Consider the following 19,817-nt stretch of genomic DNA (forward strand, 5'->3'; position numbering starts at 1 on the left):
GACGACTGCTTCAAGCAAATTTAAAAAAAGGGAATGGGATATACTTCTAATGATAGTACCACGCCGTACAATGCATTTCACTGTACTTGGTAACGTTTGGTTACGTTTCTGTGCGCTTTACGTACGGAAAATAAAAGGCAGATTGATGCTATTAACATGCTAACACACAACGCATTCAACATGTTTTTTTGAAATACACCGTGTACTAATGTTTTAGTATACGGTTTGAAACTTTTAATTTGCGAGTCCTTTATAAAGTTATAAGCAGGGTTATTACATTATCAAGCAAAAATTAAAGTATTTAGGGATTCGGATTAGCGCAGAAGACTAACAGTGCTATATATGGCGATCGTTCGCAACAGAGACAATCCTCTTTAATAGATATACAATGTAATTCTGTTTTCATGAATTGAACGAGAAACGAAAAGAAGTCAACTTTTTAACTTCATTTAGCTTTCTCACCAATTGAACTTGATTTCATCTGCCACGCATGATCGCTGTGTGTTCTATTAATTCTATTAAAATATTATTTAATCGGCGTGCTTGTTTTTTATGCAGAATGTCACAGGTAAGTTTAATTCATTGAAGTTCATAATGTTTGTACATAATATGGCGTATTCGTTGTTTTGTATTTTTATTTTTATAATATATCATGTGTCCATTATCTGATTCTGACCACGAAAATATGGCGACTGTTTAAATGCGGAGCATGTACTGGAAAACTGTAATGTCTCCTGCCAGTATAGACAAACTAATTTCTAGTCTATCCCCGCTTGAAATGGAAATGAAATAAAAAATAAAAACGAAGTTCGACTTTCAGTAGATTTCAACCGCTTTGTATAGTGCCTGATTCATGTAACGGACACAATTCTTTAGCACATAAGCAATCACATAACTTTCGGGAATAGATGTGTGTCTTAATGATTGTATCTCATGGAAGAAAACTCGTCTCCTTGCCTGAATTTTAGCTTTTTCCTGTTCAAGCTTGCGTGAAAGAAATAGTTGAACATCAATCGCAATCATTGAGAGAGGCACACCCTTAAAAATAAGCACAGGAGTACTGAGACACACTACGAAATAAAAACGGGCCTTTTATCACTATTGACAACGCATGACATTGAACTGTTTTTTTTCCCCTTGGGGGAGGGGGGGGTAATACAATTGAATATTCTGAAGGTTCGTTAATCACACAATGAAATATGGTTCACTATTAGCTTAGGTTCGTTAACAAGAAAATTAAATGCGGTTCCTTTCCGGTCATTGCCGGTGGTTCCTTTACCCGAAGTAATCAAGCAATCATTTTTTTTTCTAATAAGGTTTGTGAATACAAAACGAAATGAAGAAGGCCCAAGTATTAATTCCGAATATTTGTCAGTACTATCATCTAGACTCCACTTCTCAAATCCAGAAAGATTGTAACTGCAAATGTGATGTTAAAAAAAAAAAACATTCAGCTTAAGCTACAAGTTAATGGTTTTTTATATGCTATGGTATTACAAAAGTGACTGAGAATAAGAAGTATATTTATGATACAATCATTGTAAACCCAACGTGAAGCTGTCAAGCCTACATCAACCTTTGCTTCCGATACGTATAATATGTGCAGCATTGGCAAGCGTGATAAGCGATAATTACTGTGCACGCAACGCCTATAAAGGAAATGTGCCTAATATGGCGGGAATTCAGAATGTTACGGCTGTATACAGCTGCGGCAGAACAGACGCGAAAGCAGTCTCTGATGCTCTGCAACATTACGACCATGTGCGTAATTTGAGGGGTTTTAGTACACGCAAAGAACACGATCTCAAAAGACGATTATCGTTAATTAACTTCATTGACTTTTTCTACCGATGCTGTCTTTTGAACCCCCGCCTACAATAGGTTCTCAGGTTCTATTTAGGTATTGGTACTTGCATACTAAACGCATCCTCTTTAGTTTCCATTGACAACAACATCGAAGGAGAATGGAAGCGATGAACGCCCTCGCTACAAGACGCTTCTCGTAAGACGCATTGCGTGCCCGCCTACAATAGGTTCTCAGGTTCTATTTAGGTATTGGTGCTTGCTAAACGCATCCTCTTTAGTTTCCATTGACAACAACATGGGAGGAGAATGGAAGCGATCAACGCCCTCGCTAAAAGACGCTTCTCGTAAGACGCATTGCCTGCCTTTTTTTTCTTTTTACTGTTTCCTATTGTTTGTGAGTTAAAAACTTGCGGCAAACCACAACGCGTACCGACTCATTCATGCAGCGGCAGCGGCACGGACACAAACGCGCCGAAGTTTACATTCGGGCTGCCGTATTGGTCAGAATCGTTATTGACAGACCTGTCCTGCGATTGGTTAATTATCTTACATACCCAAGCTATCGCCTTATACGGTAGTGCGTGCGATGGAGCGTAAACGCCGTCGCTAAGCAGGACTGCTGTATTGTTTCGTCCCGTGAAAGAAACAGTTTGTGAGCTTGAACGTAGCCTGAACTTCGAGAGCGATTTTCTCCGTTATTTAGAAAATGGACTGACATCATAAACGTAGTTTATATTCGTTTTTGTGATCTATAGGGATATCGAAATAAGTTGTATTACATATCAGTGTAAAGCTTAGAGTCTGTAGAATTCACACATAGGCGTAACTACGATTTCATTTTTTGCGACTTTTGACTCATTCCGACGGAGCGCATCACATTTGCAGAAGTTCCATGCCGCGAGAAAGGCCGTTATCTCCGATTCATGAAAGTTTCATGTTTGGAATGTTTTTACAGTATATGCTAGTAAGTTCATATCTGCTGGAGATTAACGTCATTGTACATTCACCCCATCATGTTCCTTATCATGCATTCAAGGAATGCGTGTGCTACAACTGTAATACTGTATATGCCATGTATTTCATAGGATTTACATTTTCGCAAATTTCGCGAGTCTGTCCCTATTTGTGAATCTAACAACATGCAAGAATTGAGCTCTGATCCCAACATGAATGCAATGGGCACTCATACATTTGTCCGTTCATTACTGTAGTTCACGTTCGCGAATTCAACCACTAGCAAAATTGTTGGAAAGTCCCTATTCGCAAAAAAAAAGAGATTATGTATATGGCGTATACAGTAAACTAATAAACAAAGTGTCGAGTTGATGGTATAGGTGATGAATGTAGTATAGGCACCTGCTTGGAAGTGTAGAGGCATGTACATAGTCCCAGACATTTGTATGTAACTATGCCTGTCAGTGTAGGTGGAGTATATGTAACATGCATCAAATAAACACTCCACATAATACCCAAGACATAATACGTACAAGTAAAATGGTGCATATATGCACAGTGAAAATGTAATGCATTGTAACATTTGTATATGTACCGTCTCAAAGTCTGTATACAGGAGGGTGCGCAAATACCAATACACTAATGGCAAACCATTCCATAGCATGGAGAAAAAGATGAAGAAAAGGAGGGAGAGAGAAGGAGGAAGGACCAGAAAGAGAAAGAGAGAGATAGAGCGAGGGAGAGATAGAGCGAGGGAGGCACTTGAATTCCCTCTCTGCATTAATGTGATGTACGGCCCCAGCCTTAGTACATTACGTTGTGCACACTGTTTTAGCATATTACGGCAGCTACCCGATTAAGCAGGGAGGTATTGGCGCTGTGTACATTCCCTGTGTGTGCACCTCTTGCCTGCTCTGTGTATACATTTGTATGTGTGTGTGCTGTGTGTAGCTGTACACAGTGTGTAGACACAACTGCGTTAGCTGTGACTTCCCCCGCACGCGCCTCATTATGCCCGTGTGTAGTATGGGTGTGTGTGCATCCAAGCCAAAGCCCCTGCCTGTGGAAGAGACGGGAAGTAGATCGAGCGAGCGAGGATCGAGAGGATGCAAACGAGCGGACAGATACGCAGCGGGAGGATAATGCGCCAGTGTCGTGAGCTGTCGGTGTGCGTGTACGTGCGTCAATATTCCGAGCTTCATCCGTGCTCCCCCCGCTGTGAGGCCGCCAAATAGTGGGAAAATCATCGGCGGAGCAGTCCCTTTACCCGCTGTCCGCCAGCTGCCATTGGGAATTCATGTACATACAGGGAGTGTCTTTGAGCATGTGATATGATGGCGCTTTCTACAATGTATGACATTTGAATTCAGTATGTCAACATCATTTTGTGAGACGGCTTTTTAGATATTCTCTGGTGTCACTATCTGAGAGAAAGATACTGAATTCTGGTGCGGTGAGCTGCTGGCTGCTAACGCCTGATGTCAATGGTCGTGAGTCGCCCTCGTCTTGTAGCGTGCAACGATGCGTCCGCATTTCTCGTTCACCTCTGAAAGCCCCCGAAGCCTTCAGTGATCTCTGTGTGGGTTAGACTCACAACAAGTGGCAGCTACTTGGAATCAAATTGGATCATATCAAAAAAGAGAAAGAAAAAAAAACCAACAAGTCTGACTGTAATCCAGTTGGCACTTTGGCTCGGCAGTGACAGGTAAGCAAAGACAGTGAAAAACTAAAATAATGGAAAAGATGCCTTTATTGAGTCATTGTGCAGTAGATACAGTAACCCACATTACAGTGTGACTGATGTATACAGTATATGACACAATCGAATGCGCCCTTATCTTTGATCCTCTCGCCGATAATATGTATTGCGTCATGGGCCGTTAGCTGTCATTAGTACGGTATCTCTGTAAATGTAATGATGTTGCAGGGTTGCCAATCATGAGTTAATCTGCCAGAGATAAAAAGAAAGGCATTTGAAATGTCAGTGCACAGGGGAAAACCACACTCCAGTCAGAGATTGTGCAATGGCACGGTCATCAGTTGCTTGCGATATGACATTCGTGTTGCCAAAGCGTCTTTGTATCTGTGGAGGAAAACTTTTGAAGCACCCATCACAGTAATGTAATGAGATGATTAAGAGAGAGAGAGAGAGAGAGGAAAAAAAGGAGTTGCAGTGAAAGCCATATTGAATTGAGAGTGATCCTGATTATGCTATTCACTTGAAGCAGGACAATTTGATCATCAGACCAGGTGATAAATACTATCAGATACCTAGCATTCTTATCAAAAGATTACTATAATGTATAAGACTTGATCCCTATTGTATAGTGGTATTCAACCTAAATCTTGGTGCTTGCTTATCACTTCACTTTCTGTGTATCATTTCTTCAGAAAGTCAAATTACTAGGGTGCCCTCTGCCCCTGCAACAAATGTAGCAGCTTTGGTATACTTGGAACAGATATAGGAAGAGGTGATATGATGTACTGTTTATCAGAGCATTTCTTTTTTGCTTCTGCCAGCTTTTTTTTCCTTTAAAAATAAAAACAACTTGAGAGTGCTGGTTAAGAAGGCATCTCTATATGTGGTGTATGTCAATTTCAGATTGAAATGTAGGACTCGACATTATTTGTTTTTTCTCTTGTGGCCCGTTTGGGCCGCTAAAAGCTTTGAATTTGACATTTTGCTGGGCCGAAAGAGTAATGTATTTGCCCTCAAAACAGAGGAAACATTATGATCCACTTTAACCCTTTGAAGACTAGTCCCAAGCAAACTCAGGCAGGTGTCTATGGGAAATGTGTGTTGTAGTAAAATCAGCTTGTTCTCAATGGGCTAAATCTTAGCTGCCCAATCAAGCCACCAAAAGATAATCTTTTTGGGAATTTGGTGGCCTGACGTCAATTTTTGGTATCCCTGGGCCCTGTTTTATGAAGAGTTAAAATTGATCATAAAGTTGATTTCTATGGTAAGTCTATGGCAGCCTGTGTGGTGCGGAAATTTAAAATCGATTATATCTTTTGATTAAATGGGGCCCTGGGTCGTTAATGTCAAGCCCATACCGACCATAAGCCAAGAAATAAAGTCGATACAACCATACCAAACATCACAAGGAAGAGAGAGAGGACAGGAAGTACATAAAATTTGGATCAATTTGAGAATGATGGAAAGTGGTAGAAAGAAAACATAAAGCAAAGATGTAGAACCTTAAGAAAAGGGAAGGTATAAAGCCACCTGGTGTCTTTTACAGCTGACAGGTTATCATTCTCATTATTGCTATTTTTTTTTTCCACTGAAAAGTTGGTGTTCAGCAGCAGAAACAAATTCTGTAAAACCAGAAACATTGCGGCATAAAATGTTTGCGTCTTGGAACTGACAGCCTTTTCGCGGCATGAAACTTTCTTAATTGCCACTGGCATTCAATGCACCGTGTAGACAAACACTTTTGAGTGCATTTAACTTATTTGTGAATCTTGGCTCCTTGCAAGATTCATGCAAAATTGCATGCAAAAATTTCTGGTTTTGCAGTATGCAACTGTTTAATGCAGGAAGGATGATTCCATGATGCAGATATTAAGAGCCATGGAAGCCATCTGCTGTTATTATTATGATTATTGATATTATTATTATTGAAGCAAGCTACAGTAGAAATACTTGACCACTACTTCACATGATAATAGAACAAAACATTTCCACATGACACGAAATGACCCCACTTGGCAACCTTTCTGACACAGTGAGAATATAAGTATTTTTTTCTAGCTGTGTCATGATCTAAAGTGTTGTGCATTATGTGATTTTATATATCAAAATGGATATTTCCTCAAACTTCATTTTTTTTAAATATATATACATGGCAATACTTAAAAGCATTGAAATGCCATGATCCCTCATAGGGTAGCCTCATATAGGATACTACACGTACTTTGTGCGTAATTATTGTGTGGGTTGTGAAGTATCCAGTTTTAGCAGCAAAAAAAAAAAAAAAAATTGTCTTCCTTTCCTGTATGGTATAATTGTATTGTAATCTTAAAGATTCATGTAGCAGATCACAAGAAACATCCTCATCTGCCCAATTTAGCATACTGAAGATCCTCTGTTGCAAAGTTAATGCACCTTTAAGAGCTGCACAGGCAGTAGGTGTATTCCTGAAAGGCACAAGCGCGTCTTGCCCACACCACATCATTCGGGCGTCAAAGCTGTGTCACGAGTTTTTGATGAGACGCAAATGTGAGAAATATGACAGAAGTAAATTGAAAAGTGAGAGGCAACAGCGCAATAAGTGTTTCCACCGGGGAAAGTGAAAGAAAAAGAGAGGGAGAGAGGGGAGGGAAGAGGGATAGGAAATGAAGAGAACCATCTTGTGTCGTCATCGTCACGAAGAGAATAACCCGAGCGCAAAATGCAATTCATTCAATTCCAATGGCTCCGGCGCCGCCGTAATAGGCTGGCCCTTGGAAACCGCACATTTCTCTCCCATCATCGTCCACGAATGGAGAGATGGGGGGGAGGGAGTCCTCAGCACGTCAAACTTTCTTTGAGCTTCTCATTAAAGAAATCCCGGAAGACAAGGGAGGAAGTAAGACGGGGCTGGTGCTGCCGTTAAAACACATGATGTGAGATGAATGCGTTGTGCCCTACTCCCAATGTATAGCATGTCCGCACATAACACACACACACACACACACACGCACACGCACACACACACACACACACACACACACACACACACACACACACACACATGCACACTCAAGCACATATACATTGCCTCCTATATCCTTTTAATCTGGTTCATCTCCCATTGTACCAGACTGCATCTGAATTGACATACTGGCCTCTTGTTTCTGCCTGTAAAAGCTTCTCAAATGCTTCTTCTGTAGAGGATAGTGAACCTTTTCCCCCCTTACGTTTCCTTTTTTCCCCCATTAAAGCAAAGATATGATCCTAGCAACACAGTATCTATTGCAATATATTGTTCATGATAATTTGACTGAATAATGAATGATTTTCAAATTGTTTGTGTATCACTACAACTTATGCATACTGTATGATTGTTGTATGTATTTTTTTTCCAATGTGTAATCATTTTTGGAAGATTTTTTGATAATGTAATATTTACTCTGTGAAAAATGCAGAAATCAAATCACATATATGAATGCAGAGTTTCAGGGAAAAGAGCCATTGATAGAAGAATGAGTGCATCCCTTTGTTCCCTTTCTCCAACCTGATTGATTCACGCTGTAAAAAGCTGTTAAAGGTCCTGTTTACCTTTGGGAGCAGTGATTTAAAAAATGTTCAAGATATCGCTTTTGATGCATTTGTGTAGGTCAGTTGTATCATAAAAACATCCTACCATATGAAATTTTTGCAATTTGAAAGCCTAGAATATAAGGAGCTATCACTATTTTTCTCATTAAACCATAACTGTAGACGGTTTAGTCTGGAAACATTTTTATTATAACTACTGTTCACGTTTGTATATCAAACAATACTTAACATCAATTATACTGGTTCAAATTTTTACTTTGGTTGTTTCTATCCCTAACTCACATTTTAGAACTATTTTGAAGCACTAATGCTGGGTTTTTGTTTCATCTGCAAATGGTAAATTATGCCTTCATTGACATCCTCCCACCCTCTATGACTTTCATATTTTCCTACCCTATCCTGGAATACATTTAGTATCCAAAGCCTTCTGGTATTTTGGGATGAAAAATAAACACATATTTCTAAAACCACTGATATAATACTTGACAAAATATTATTCATGTGCATAAGTGCATGTGCATTATAAACACTATTATGAAACAGGAGTTTCATTCATTCTGAATTTGATCAAACCTTAGATCAAATAAGGGTTTACTCGTAGATTTGTTTTTTTCCTTAAGAGCAAATGGATGACAAGTGAAATGAAATAATATATCCGGTTAAATATGATTTTGCTTTCTTTCAGAGATGGACATTTCTCTACAAGTCAGATATCATGCAAAATGCCCTTTGGAATGCTTTGTAAAAGAAAGAGACTTCAAACACATATAACAAAACAAAGCCATGAATCTCCAGCACTTTTGTTTTCTTCTCTTTTAGACCATTTCTCCTCTTTTTTGTTATTTGTGCTAGTATTGTGTGAAAGATTAATGAAGAGTTTCTGCAAATACTAGATATCTTATGGGGGTTTACTTCCTTTAATTTTACAAGTCCAAAAAACAACAACATAAATTTAACACCCTGTCAAAATACGTCACCTTCTGGTTATGTGAGTACTAAATATAGTGATGAGTGATGTACATGCAGTTGTACATGCAACATGAGCAGGCAGTAGCTGGACATTGTAGCAGTCTCGCCTTCGATTATGATACAGTACAGTATTCACATTCTCTATCTCAAATTCAACTACATGTACCTGCAAAATTGTCTTAAAACTTCTGATTCGTGGAATATTATGCATCCACAGCAAAACTGGAGAGCTTATACAGTTTGGTAGCTTGGACCACTCTTGTGCCAAAGAAAACCTTGTGTGTGTAGGATACAGGAGGTTGCATGGTATGATATGGAATATTCCTACATTCCTAGCCTGTTTCTATTAAAGTAATAATGCTCTTCCATGCACAAATCAAGTACATTTGTACATGTACCTTGCAGTGTTCAGTGTGTGAAATACTGTGTAATTTTTAACAATAAGCATACAATTTAAATACCACTTTTTATTTTTTTTGATGAACAATGAGGTATATTGTATTACCTGTAGCTATCCATACGTTTGCATCATCCCACGCAGGTCAGACAAATATCTTGAAACCTTGTGTAATGTACTGCAGGTTATGTGGCAAATCTATACTACTGCTACATACTGTATTGTGTTAAAGGTGTTGATATTGATTGCATAATTCAAATTTCTGACATGTTCTAGTCAGTGAAATACATGTAAGTCATTGGAGAAAGGATATGAGAAAATGATAAAAATATTCAAGCAAAATCAGTGCTTCTGTGATTGCAAGTTGGCATGTCCATTTCAAGACATCAATAATGGCACGAGACAGAATATGGTCAGTGACAATAATAATCCCTCTATTTGAATCATGAGCTGAAAACCACTGTGTATTCCGGCAAAAGAAACAATATCTGTCATTCTATGAATAAGATGGTATGTACAAATGAATGTGTGTGCGTGTGTGTGTGTGTGTGTTGTTTGTAGTATGTTTACATGTGCATGTACATGTATATGTCTGTCTATCTTTACAATTATGTAATGGTGGGGGGGGGGGGGGTGGAGCCATTTGGGACTAGAAGAAAGTGGGGGGGGGGGGGGGAGGTGAGGACAGTGCCTGCCAGCATAGATTATGGCGTGAATTTTGCTAATGAAAACAGACAAGGTTGTTCCGCTCACTATTCAACAAGTGTGCGTCATCAAACACCGTACAGCCTGGATTAAGAATGTATAAATCATAACCAATATTGTCACTCATACTCAACGCCTGTTTTCCTTGCTGTTTCGGCTTGTTATTGCCCCAGCGGCTAGTGTTTTTAGCGTACGTGCAAATGTGCAGCTCAAATGCGATTAAGTGGGTTGTGTAGATTTATGCCCAGCGATGACGCACAATTTACAGCCCATTTTTGCACTGAACTCTCCAGTGCTGGTATTTGTCGCCATTTTTTTTCTTTTCTCACGAGATGAAATGTTTTTCCTTCCAGAGATGAGGTATAGCGGAGAAGCCTGAAGATTTGCATTGATGCAACTGAATGATGTTGATACTGAGTAAAGGTAGCAGAGTTTATGATAATGTGAGCATCTTTTTTTTTTTTTATTCTATAAGAATTACAAATATCTATACTTGTTTTGTAGAAGGTTGAGTTCATCATTTTATGAAACAAGAATATCTTCTCTCTTATTGTATTTTACCCATTCACCTTTGCAAGACATTGGACTTTCTCATTTCCTCAGCATCACAAATGTGATTATTTTAATCCTAATCATGTAAGTGGATGAGCTTTTCTTCCGTCATTCAGGTGGGTGACATGTGTATGTTTAACAGAGTGTCAAGACTAACAGTCACATTGACAAGGCTGAAAAAGAATCATGTCATAGCAATCTCTCTTCCAGTAGTCTGTCTGTCTGTCTTCATTGACTGTCAGTATGTGTGTCTCTAGATACCTTTCTGTCACTGTGGAGAGGAAAGCAAGAAAGTAGAAACCAGAGTAACCAGTGTATTCCAGTCAAAAGGCAAATATGTATATACTCTCTAAAAAAAAATCGAGTGAAAATATTCACTCTTGAAGGAGTGAATACAAAAAAGAGTGAATTTAGAGTGAAATTGGAGTGAATTTTGAGTGAAAATGTTCATTTTCACTCATTTTGGAGTGACCTCACTTCAGGGATCACTCGAAGGTTTTGGAGTGATCCCTGAGGTCACTCTAAAACGAGTAAAAATGAACATTTTCACTCAAAATTCACTCCAATTTCACTCTAAATTCACTCTTTTTTGTATTCACTCCTTCAAGAGTGAATATTTTCACTCGATTTTTTTTAGAGAGTAGATAGATAGAAGAAAATGCATCTTTATATTATTCATAGTATCAACAAGAGTACTCTGTCATGACTGGAGAACAGGTATAGATATTTTTTGTATGCTTTATTAGATATGAGTTTTGTTGTTACAGTCATCAAACAAAGGAGAAAATATGACAGCTTGTGTATTCAGTCATCAAAAAATGCCACTATACTCTTTAGTGGAGGATATATTATTCAAAAAGATGAGACTCTATAAGTGGTATACTATATCAGACTGCCAAGTACTCTTGTCATACACATGTGTGACATGCTGTATTCTTGATACTGCTGAGAGATTATCATCTTATCTCATTTTTTTTCTCACAGAAAAGGCTGAAGTTTTATGTTATTTTGCCTTATGAGATATTCATATAGTAAGGATGGAAGTCACAGGGTTATACTATTTTCAATGTATTCATAAAGCTCTTAGGAGCTGTCTGATGGTATAAAATGAGTGACATGTTTATTCTCTTGAGTACAATTTCTATGCACCTCTGTACTAGTAGTTGACAGGTAAGTCTCTTCCATTTACCACATTGTACATTTCCTTTATATCATACTCTTGTATTGCACATCATTAACTCTCATGTTTGTGTAGGTCACTCTGTGACGTTTTATTCTAGTGCAGTCTTGTCTTTAAAGCTGCATAAAATACCTCCCCCCCCCCATTCTCTCATTCTGAGAACATTATGTTTTCCGAACATTTTTTGACTTCCGATATATTTGTATTTAAGTTTCAAAATGGCTCATTCCATCATAAGTCTTATAATATAAGGAATAAGTATCACCTCAAATACAAATATTACCGTGATATCTGCAAAATTTGTTTTGTGATTCCGCCTTCTATGTTTAACAATACATCAGTCATGTAATTTGTGGTATTATGTGTGGGGGGAATTCATATTGCAAGCATTGCTTTGTAAGCATCCCCCCTCCCCCCCCCCCCCCCCATTGCCAGCATTTCTGTGTACTTTATATATTTTGCAAGTACTTATAAATTTTGTTTATTGGACATTGTAATGTAATATATGCCTTCAATTTCTGTGATAATTTAATCTGTTGGAAATGGAATGAATGTATGAATGAATGAATGAATGAATGAATGAATGAATGAATGAATGAATGAAAATTAAGATGAAAATGCTTGGAAAAATAGGAAAGTGAGTGATTTGGTATACCGTAGTGGAGGCAGTGGATTTTCTGTACCTTCCTTGTTATAGGCCTCTTTGAATCTGGTCTGTGCTCGAAGTAATTACATGACTCGCACAAAGCGTGCAGGTGTGTGACTGCCTTACCTGTATGTAATTATCAATTCGCAAACCTGCGGACAGGTAAAGGCATAATGGCAAAGTACACTTTGGCACTGTGCCAAATATTATTTAAGGAGAGAGACAGGAGGGAGAGAGAGAGATGGAGGAAAATGGAATCGAGAGATTATGAGTAAATGAGACTGAATCAGAGGAATTGATGGAGGGAAGGAAATTGTGTGGGAGAGAGAAAAGGGGGAAAGAGAGGAAAGACAGAAGGTAAGAGAGATGATACGGTGATGGATTGACATCGTAGGTTGGTAGACCATGATGGCATTGCATTAGAGACGCATTGTGATAAGGAAACTAGCAAAATTGTCAACAGGTTGATGGATTGACAGATGAATTGAAAGATAGTGAGATAGAGAGATAGAAAGCTAGTGAGCTGAAGAGATAGACAGATAGGTAAATATATAGATCGATGAATAGATAAACCAATTGATATATAGATAAACAGAGATAGATAGATGAGAGATAAACACAAATATTGAATATATAGAAACGAAGAGCAATAAACAGATTGATAATACATTGCATATAGAGAGATGAAATATATAAATAGATGAACACACACATATAAATATACATATATATGTACATACAGTAGAAAGATGGAAAGATAAACAGGTGGACAGATATATAAATATAGAGATAAGATAGATAAATAGAGAGATAAGATAGATAAATAGATAGAGAGATAAGATAGATAAATAGATAGAGAGATAAGATAGATAAATAGAGAGATAAGATAGATAAATAGATAGAGAGATAAGATAGATAAATAGATAGAGAGATAAGATAGATAAATAGAGAGATAAGATAGATAAATAGATAGAGAGATAAGATAGATAAATAGATAGAGAGATAAGATAGATAAATAGATAGAGAGATAAGATAGATAAATAGATAGAGAGATAAGATACATAAATAGATAGAGAGATAAGATAGATAAATAGATAGAGAGATAAGATAGATAAAAAGATAGAGAGATAAGATAGATAAATAGATAGAGAGATAAGATAGATAAATAGATAGAGAGATAAGATAGATAAATAGATAGAGAGATGAGATAGATAAATATTTAGACAGATAAACTGTCAGATGCAGGGAATAGATACTCTACAACCAGTACTGCTGACACTCATTGTATCCTATCTATTCCTAATTAATTGCATAGTTGCAAGTGATTGACTACCGGAATGATTCACCCCTCATCTGCCAATCTACGCATTTTGTAACCTTGGTAATAGAGTGTCCACTGGCTAGCGAGCTGTCCCAAGGATCGCCACTGCTTCATTTCTCCTGTCGTATAATATTTCCAGGTGCTAAAAATGATACCACATCATTACCAGTCATGATGTATGGTCTCATTTTCTTTCTCAAGCACACAAGGGCATCATTTTCATCATGGGATAACCAACGGAAACCAAGAGAGAATAAAAATATCTTTCCATATCCTGTAGGTGTGATATGATTTGGACAGAAGCTGTATTGTAATGGGACAGTCATTGAGGATAGGGGAAAATACTTTTGTGTCATGATCTCTAAATGGCAATGAATTATATCTATCTAGTATAGAATTGTTTCAGTGAAAAATCCAGTTTTTGTATATTTTGCTGGCAGTAACTGTTTTCATGTATGTAAAATTATATAATGTTACTTTTACTGCCCTCCATTTAAAAGTGAATAATGCTAGATTATGCAGACATTATGAATTTTGAAGAATCCTCTAGTGAAAGGTCTATCATTTTGCGATCGTTGTTATTGGTAGGGTGCGCTGTCCATGACAACGACCCATCCAAAATGCAGTTACAGCCGTCCAAGTGCGGCTTCAAAAACATGAATAATAGAGAACATCCGAGAGCTGCGAAGATGAATTTTACAGGTTGTACTATTAGTTTGAGAACCCAGGGGAAAGCAGCAGTGTGAAGAGTATGTGATCGGACACTGCAATACCCCAGCAGCATTGTAATGCTTGATTGGAATAGATGCAAACAGTGCAGCGTGGGTGAAATATATGAAACTGTAGATTTGTCCCATAGTTAGAAGTGTGGGCGTATTATCTAGGCTTCCTCCGGATCAACTTTCAGAGCTTATAGATATTTTTGAATATGAAACTTTGTAGAGAAAAAAGCATGTTAGTATGGTAAATTTAATTGCCCAATTTTATTCAAGTGTCAGTTTCATGCCTGATTGACTGTATCTGAAATTCAAAGTTAATTTTCTTATAATGTACCTCTGTTAGTGTGCTAGATTGCATTCTTAACAATTGTTGTGGTATAGGTTGTTAGCTTTGTAAGGTGCTTACCCATTGGAAGTCATTACATGTCATCAGGGATGTGGTAGTTTAGAGTGTAATCTGATTTCAGGTTTTATTTTACTCTGCCCCAAACCCACTTTTCAAACTTTTTGGCAATTCAAATGCTTAGAAATTTTCACAGTACAATAGACTTCAGGCTTTAGATTTTTCAAAAGTTTCAGATTTTTTTTCTTCAGATTTTTATCTGCAAGTACCCTCACACCCCTGATGTCAGTGAAAAATTTGTGAGATATGAGAATGCTACGATTAGGCCGTCAGTGTTCCGTGACTTCATCATGCTTTCATGGTAAAAGGCCGTACATGCATTGGAGTGAATAACCTTCTCTTCTCATCGAATAACCTTCTCTTCTCATCGAATTGTATCTATAAAGTGGACTCATATTTAATGGAAGTCATACTGAGTGAGCTGAGCAAGGATTTAAAGCCAGAACGTAGTTCTCAGAAGGGTTCAAAATTCATCTTCCCCCATTTTAAAATGGCTTGCAATACATCAAAAGGGTCCACCCAGAAACTTGTGTGGCTGATGTGATTTGCCAGGATATGAGCTGTTTGGGAATATTTTGAGATGAAGAGTACGAAATGATTTTGATCCTAGTACACTACTTTTATACCTAAAGTTCAGTAGCAGACAGGTATAAAACCATGGAGGTACCTCCATGGTATAACGTTATGTGTCTATCGATCGTGCAGAAGCAGTCATGTTTTCCAATAAGCTCCATGCAACTCACTTTAGTGTGTAAGATAACAGCTGCATATGGTCTGATTTGATGATTAGCGATAATCATCTATAAAAATGATGTAGCAACCACGTTCGGGTAAGCTCTGAGATTGCACAGTTCTTCTGGTGAACCCTTTTTGGCTAATATTTCACATTGTTGGTGATACCCAACTAAAAGTATGTTATTACAGCGTCATTTCACACATATCTTCTGCATATGCATACAAAAAATTACAGTTCTGCAGACATATGAGAACTATGTTTTCACTTAAGTGTTGTCATAGGACAGCTGTAATATAGAAGCATATCAATGCTCTGTATCTTTTCCCTTGTCTGTTTCATGATCATACAAAAGGTTACAGCAAATACCATATCCAAGGAAGATTAAACTAGTAGCCTGTGGTTTGACGACCAGAAAGCAAGGAATTTTACTATTTTGACAAGAATGATAGTTTCAATTGCAGGATCATGGCTTCTGTCCAATTTAGACCCACCTAAGCTTATTTGTGTCAGTAGCCATTAATGTTTATATACATGCTACAGCGAGTGATAGTATTTGGTTTATCTTGAGCTCATTCATAGGCTGTATTGTGTCAGAATTCAAGTCAACCATCAGTAAAGTAAGTCAATCTCAAAATACTGTTCCAGTGCCACAACTATGCTGAGTTTTCCTGGGAGCGAGCAAATCATCGATTCCTGCTCACCACACACTTGTACCACCGCCAAAGCCTCCATCTGATTACTGCACATGATTGGGAATGCCCGTCCCGCCTCGACTAATCCTCGGGAACAGTTAAAAGGTCAATCTCTACCTGCCAAATATACGAGCAATTTATAGAAGCCACACCGTCCTTGGGAGTGTGGAAGCAAAGTATAGGTTGCCTGTATGTGTTCAAAACCTCCCCCTCCTCCTCCCCGTGATATGAACCTGTACATCTTGACTGGATGATTACAACAAAATTGGGTGAGATGAGCCCGACGGAGAGATTCCTTCAATCCATCGCATCAGAATCTCGTCCAGTTTTAACCTGGTACAACGCATCACATAGATATTACAGTGCTTGGAATAGCACTCAACTGTTTTTTAAAGATCTTCGACTCACATTACTAGTGTTGGAAAAGTTTCTGTGCTAATTTTATCATACTCCTAATAGGAGTATGAGAAAATTAACCTGTGTGTTGTGGCACAGCACACTGATTACACTAATCCATGCCAGAATTTGATGTAAATTGATGTAAACAGGTGTTACATGAATATTTCATTAAATGATGAAGACAGTGTGTTGACTGCTTTGGCAGTTTTTCCCTTTAATCAGCCAAATGACAGAGACTCAATAGGCGTTTTCACATCAGCCCGATGTTTCGAAATAGCGCGCTATTTGCTGACTTGGGAAATTGGAAAATATCTCGAGCTTGGATTTTTATCGGGCTGATGTGAAAACGCCTATGGTTATCAAAATGCATCAGAATGAATATAAATCATTAATGCATTTTACGATTGTCCCCCTTGTGCCCCAAATTTGCCAAAACATTCGGTTCCAAAAAGGCCGATGGTCGATGAATTTGTTCCAAGGAAGAGAATGCAACTTGCTTCATTGCCAATCGTGCAAATGAACTCTGTATGTTTGGCAGGACTCCATTGGTAATAGGATCATGGGCAGAGGAATTCTCCAGGCAGATCTAATGATTATTCCATTCGGATAATCTGGTCACATGATGCCTGTAAGTCGTGCTTCTAGCGGCACATTCCGCTGCTCAAAACGCTCAAGTCAAAGCACTTTTTTTCTCTACCCCCTTCCTCCGGTATGCGGAGAGCATAATCTAGGGTAGATGTGAATGTGTAGAACATTGGCGTAATGTCATGTTTGCATATTATGCTGCTTGGTTGCAGTATGCATGTACTCTCTATGAGTCTCCACGAGAACGTCCGAGGAATATTCGCTGCATGCACATACTGTACCAGAAACTTGAAATTGAGACAGTGTGACAATGCATGCTTGTTGTTGTTGTGGTTGCTGCTGCTGCTGCTGCTGCTGCTGTTGTTGTTGTTGTTGTTGTTGTTGTTGTTGTTGTTGTTGGAGAATCTATGTGTATCATATGTGACTCTCCACCGCAAAACTCACCAAAAATTGTCTATTGAATATAATAGAACAAAATAAACAGGTGGGTTCTTATTCTTCCTTTTTTCCCCTGTGATATGAAGAAATGTATTTGAGTATAATTTAAACAGATGAAAAATCATTTTGCAAGGTTATATCAAGTACTGAATTTCCTGTACTTCTAAATAATCCAAATAAGGGCAAAATTATGAAATGTTTGTACAAGAGATGAATAGAATTACTATTATTGAATACTTTCTTAAGAGTTTGAAACATAATTTTATCCATATTTGCCATTCTTCATTGCTGATGCAACAATATGACCGGTACGTACTTTGCTTCTGTACATTTATTGCTTTGCAACACACGAATGCAGTGCACAGTGTGCAATGTTTCTCATATATTCCCATTCATGTGGGCGAGGGCGGCGTAGCAGTCGGCTATAATATTTCCGTATCCTTGCTCTGTCCATCCGCCCAAATGCACAAATCATGTCAGCTCCGGTGACCGCAAGGCCGAAAGTAGAACAGTGTGACGAAAGAGGCGATCTTCACATCACGTCGTACATGACTGCGCCTCCTCTTTCATACTCATTACACGTGGTGTTGTATTCCAGCCTTGCTGCTTCATGGACATGGTATGTGGGTCTACTGCATGCATTATAGTGTACAATGTCATTTGCGATAGTCAAACGCCAGTTCAGTATATGGCTAAGTGTGGTCATGTGATAGTTGACCACTTATGTTTTCCCATGGGCAGAATGTTCTCACATGTTTGTCTGACCATGAGAGAACATTCTCATTGAAACAGATGGTAAATGACATCCAAGCTGTAGAATGATCTCATTATTGGTGAACTTGATGAAATAAATGTTTGTAATTGGCATCACACTAAAAACGGAATGGCAGTCTAGAATTATGTTTCGTTTTGCAAATTGACGAGGTCAGTCTTAATTGTTTACACACCAAGTTAAAGGGAAAAGTCACAGTTTTTTTTTTTCAGTCTTGCAACAATGAAAGCACTATTTGTTTGTGTACATTTCAAATGTAAAGATCAATTTTATTAGGACTTAGATGTTTTAAATACATGCATGTATCATTTAGTAAAGATTTTTTTCTTTTTTCAGAGGGGAGGGATTACCTAATCTTTAAAGGTGGGATTGCAGTTAGATATGTTGTAATGATCGAGGCTCTCCCTTGGTCACCACACGCCAATATAACTTTAATCCTGCTGTAGGACTTTGCCATACTGTTGACATGTGCAGGACATGGCAGGCATTAGCAACATTGCTAGAGACTGTATCCATTACTGATAGGCCATTACATGTTGCAGTATAGTGTCGCTAGGTTGAGCGGCTTGCACGGTAGCTTGAAGCACATGCAGACACTCCCACCAATTCAACACAGGCACCCAAAGCATGATGGGGGGTGAGCCAGCGATAGCAAAGAGAGTGGTGTAATCTACCTTGTATTTGCATTTGAATGGCAAGTATTGTAATGCTCTTTTAACATGAAATATGGGTAGTTTATTCATTAATTTCCACTTCTAAAATACCTTGTAGAACAAATGAAACATAACGATAGAATACTTTGATGTTTAGACATACCTCCAGGACAATGGAAAATGACTGTGACAAACAAAAGACAAAAGAAACTGTTTTCATGTTCATCAGTGTGTGGATGTCACAGTCCCTGGCTTAGGCTTCTGTGTAGTGCTCAGGTGATGCCAAGTTGCTTTACAAATTTATACCGAATATGCTGATGTACAATCAATCCCACCCTCATGTTCTGGACAGTTCATTGACAGAGAAACAACAACATGGAGACCTTCAGATGTAATTATACATCAGAAGTACTGCATTTTAATTTGTTGCTGTTGTCATCAACAAAATGTGCTACTTCAGATACCTGTAATGGCATCTGAAGGTCTCATCTTGTACTTTAGAGTTAGCTCAATGACATAGAGCTCTATACGACTAAGGCCCATTTACACTGCCTGACTGTGCGAAGTTAGAAATCGCAAAGTGAGGTCCGTCCATTTACACTGCCGATGTAACTCCACATTTTT

The 19,817-nt window shown here is 38.2% G+C and overlaps 1 protein-coding gene across 1 annotated transcript in view; it reads left to right on the forward strand.

Moving 5' to 3' along the window:
- Window positions 1-4,023: 4,023 nt before the first annotated feature.
- The window catches only part of LOC139721344 (uncharacterized), a 129,768-nt gene continuing 113,974 nt past the window's right edge, over window positions 4,024-19,817 (forward strand). The window contains exon 1 of the mRNA XM_071632660.1: window positions 4,024-4,465. The gene's annotated coding sequence lies outside the window, so the exon portion shown is untranslated. The remainder of the gene's footprint in view (window positions 4,466-19,817) is intronic.

This window comes from Diadema antillarum, unplaced genomic scaffold (assembly GCF_040938485.1).
Source record: "Diadema antillarum isolate AM-2024a unplaced genomic scaffold, OU_Dant_1.0 scf00000141, whole genome shotgun sequence".
Classification (NCBI taxonomy): Eukaryota; Metazoa; Echinodermata; class Echinoidea; order Diadematoida; family Diadematidae; genus Diadema; species Diadema antillarum.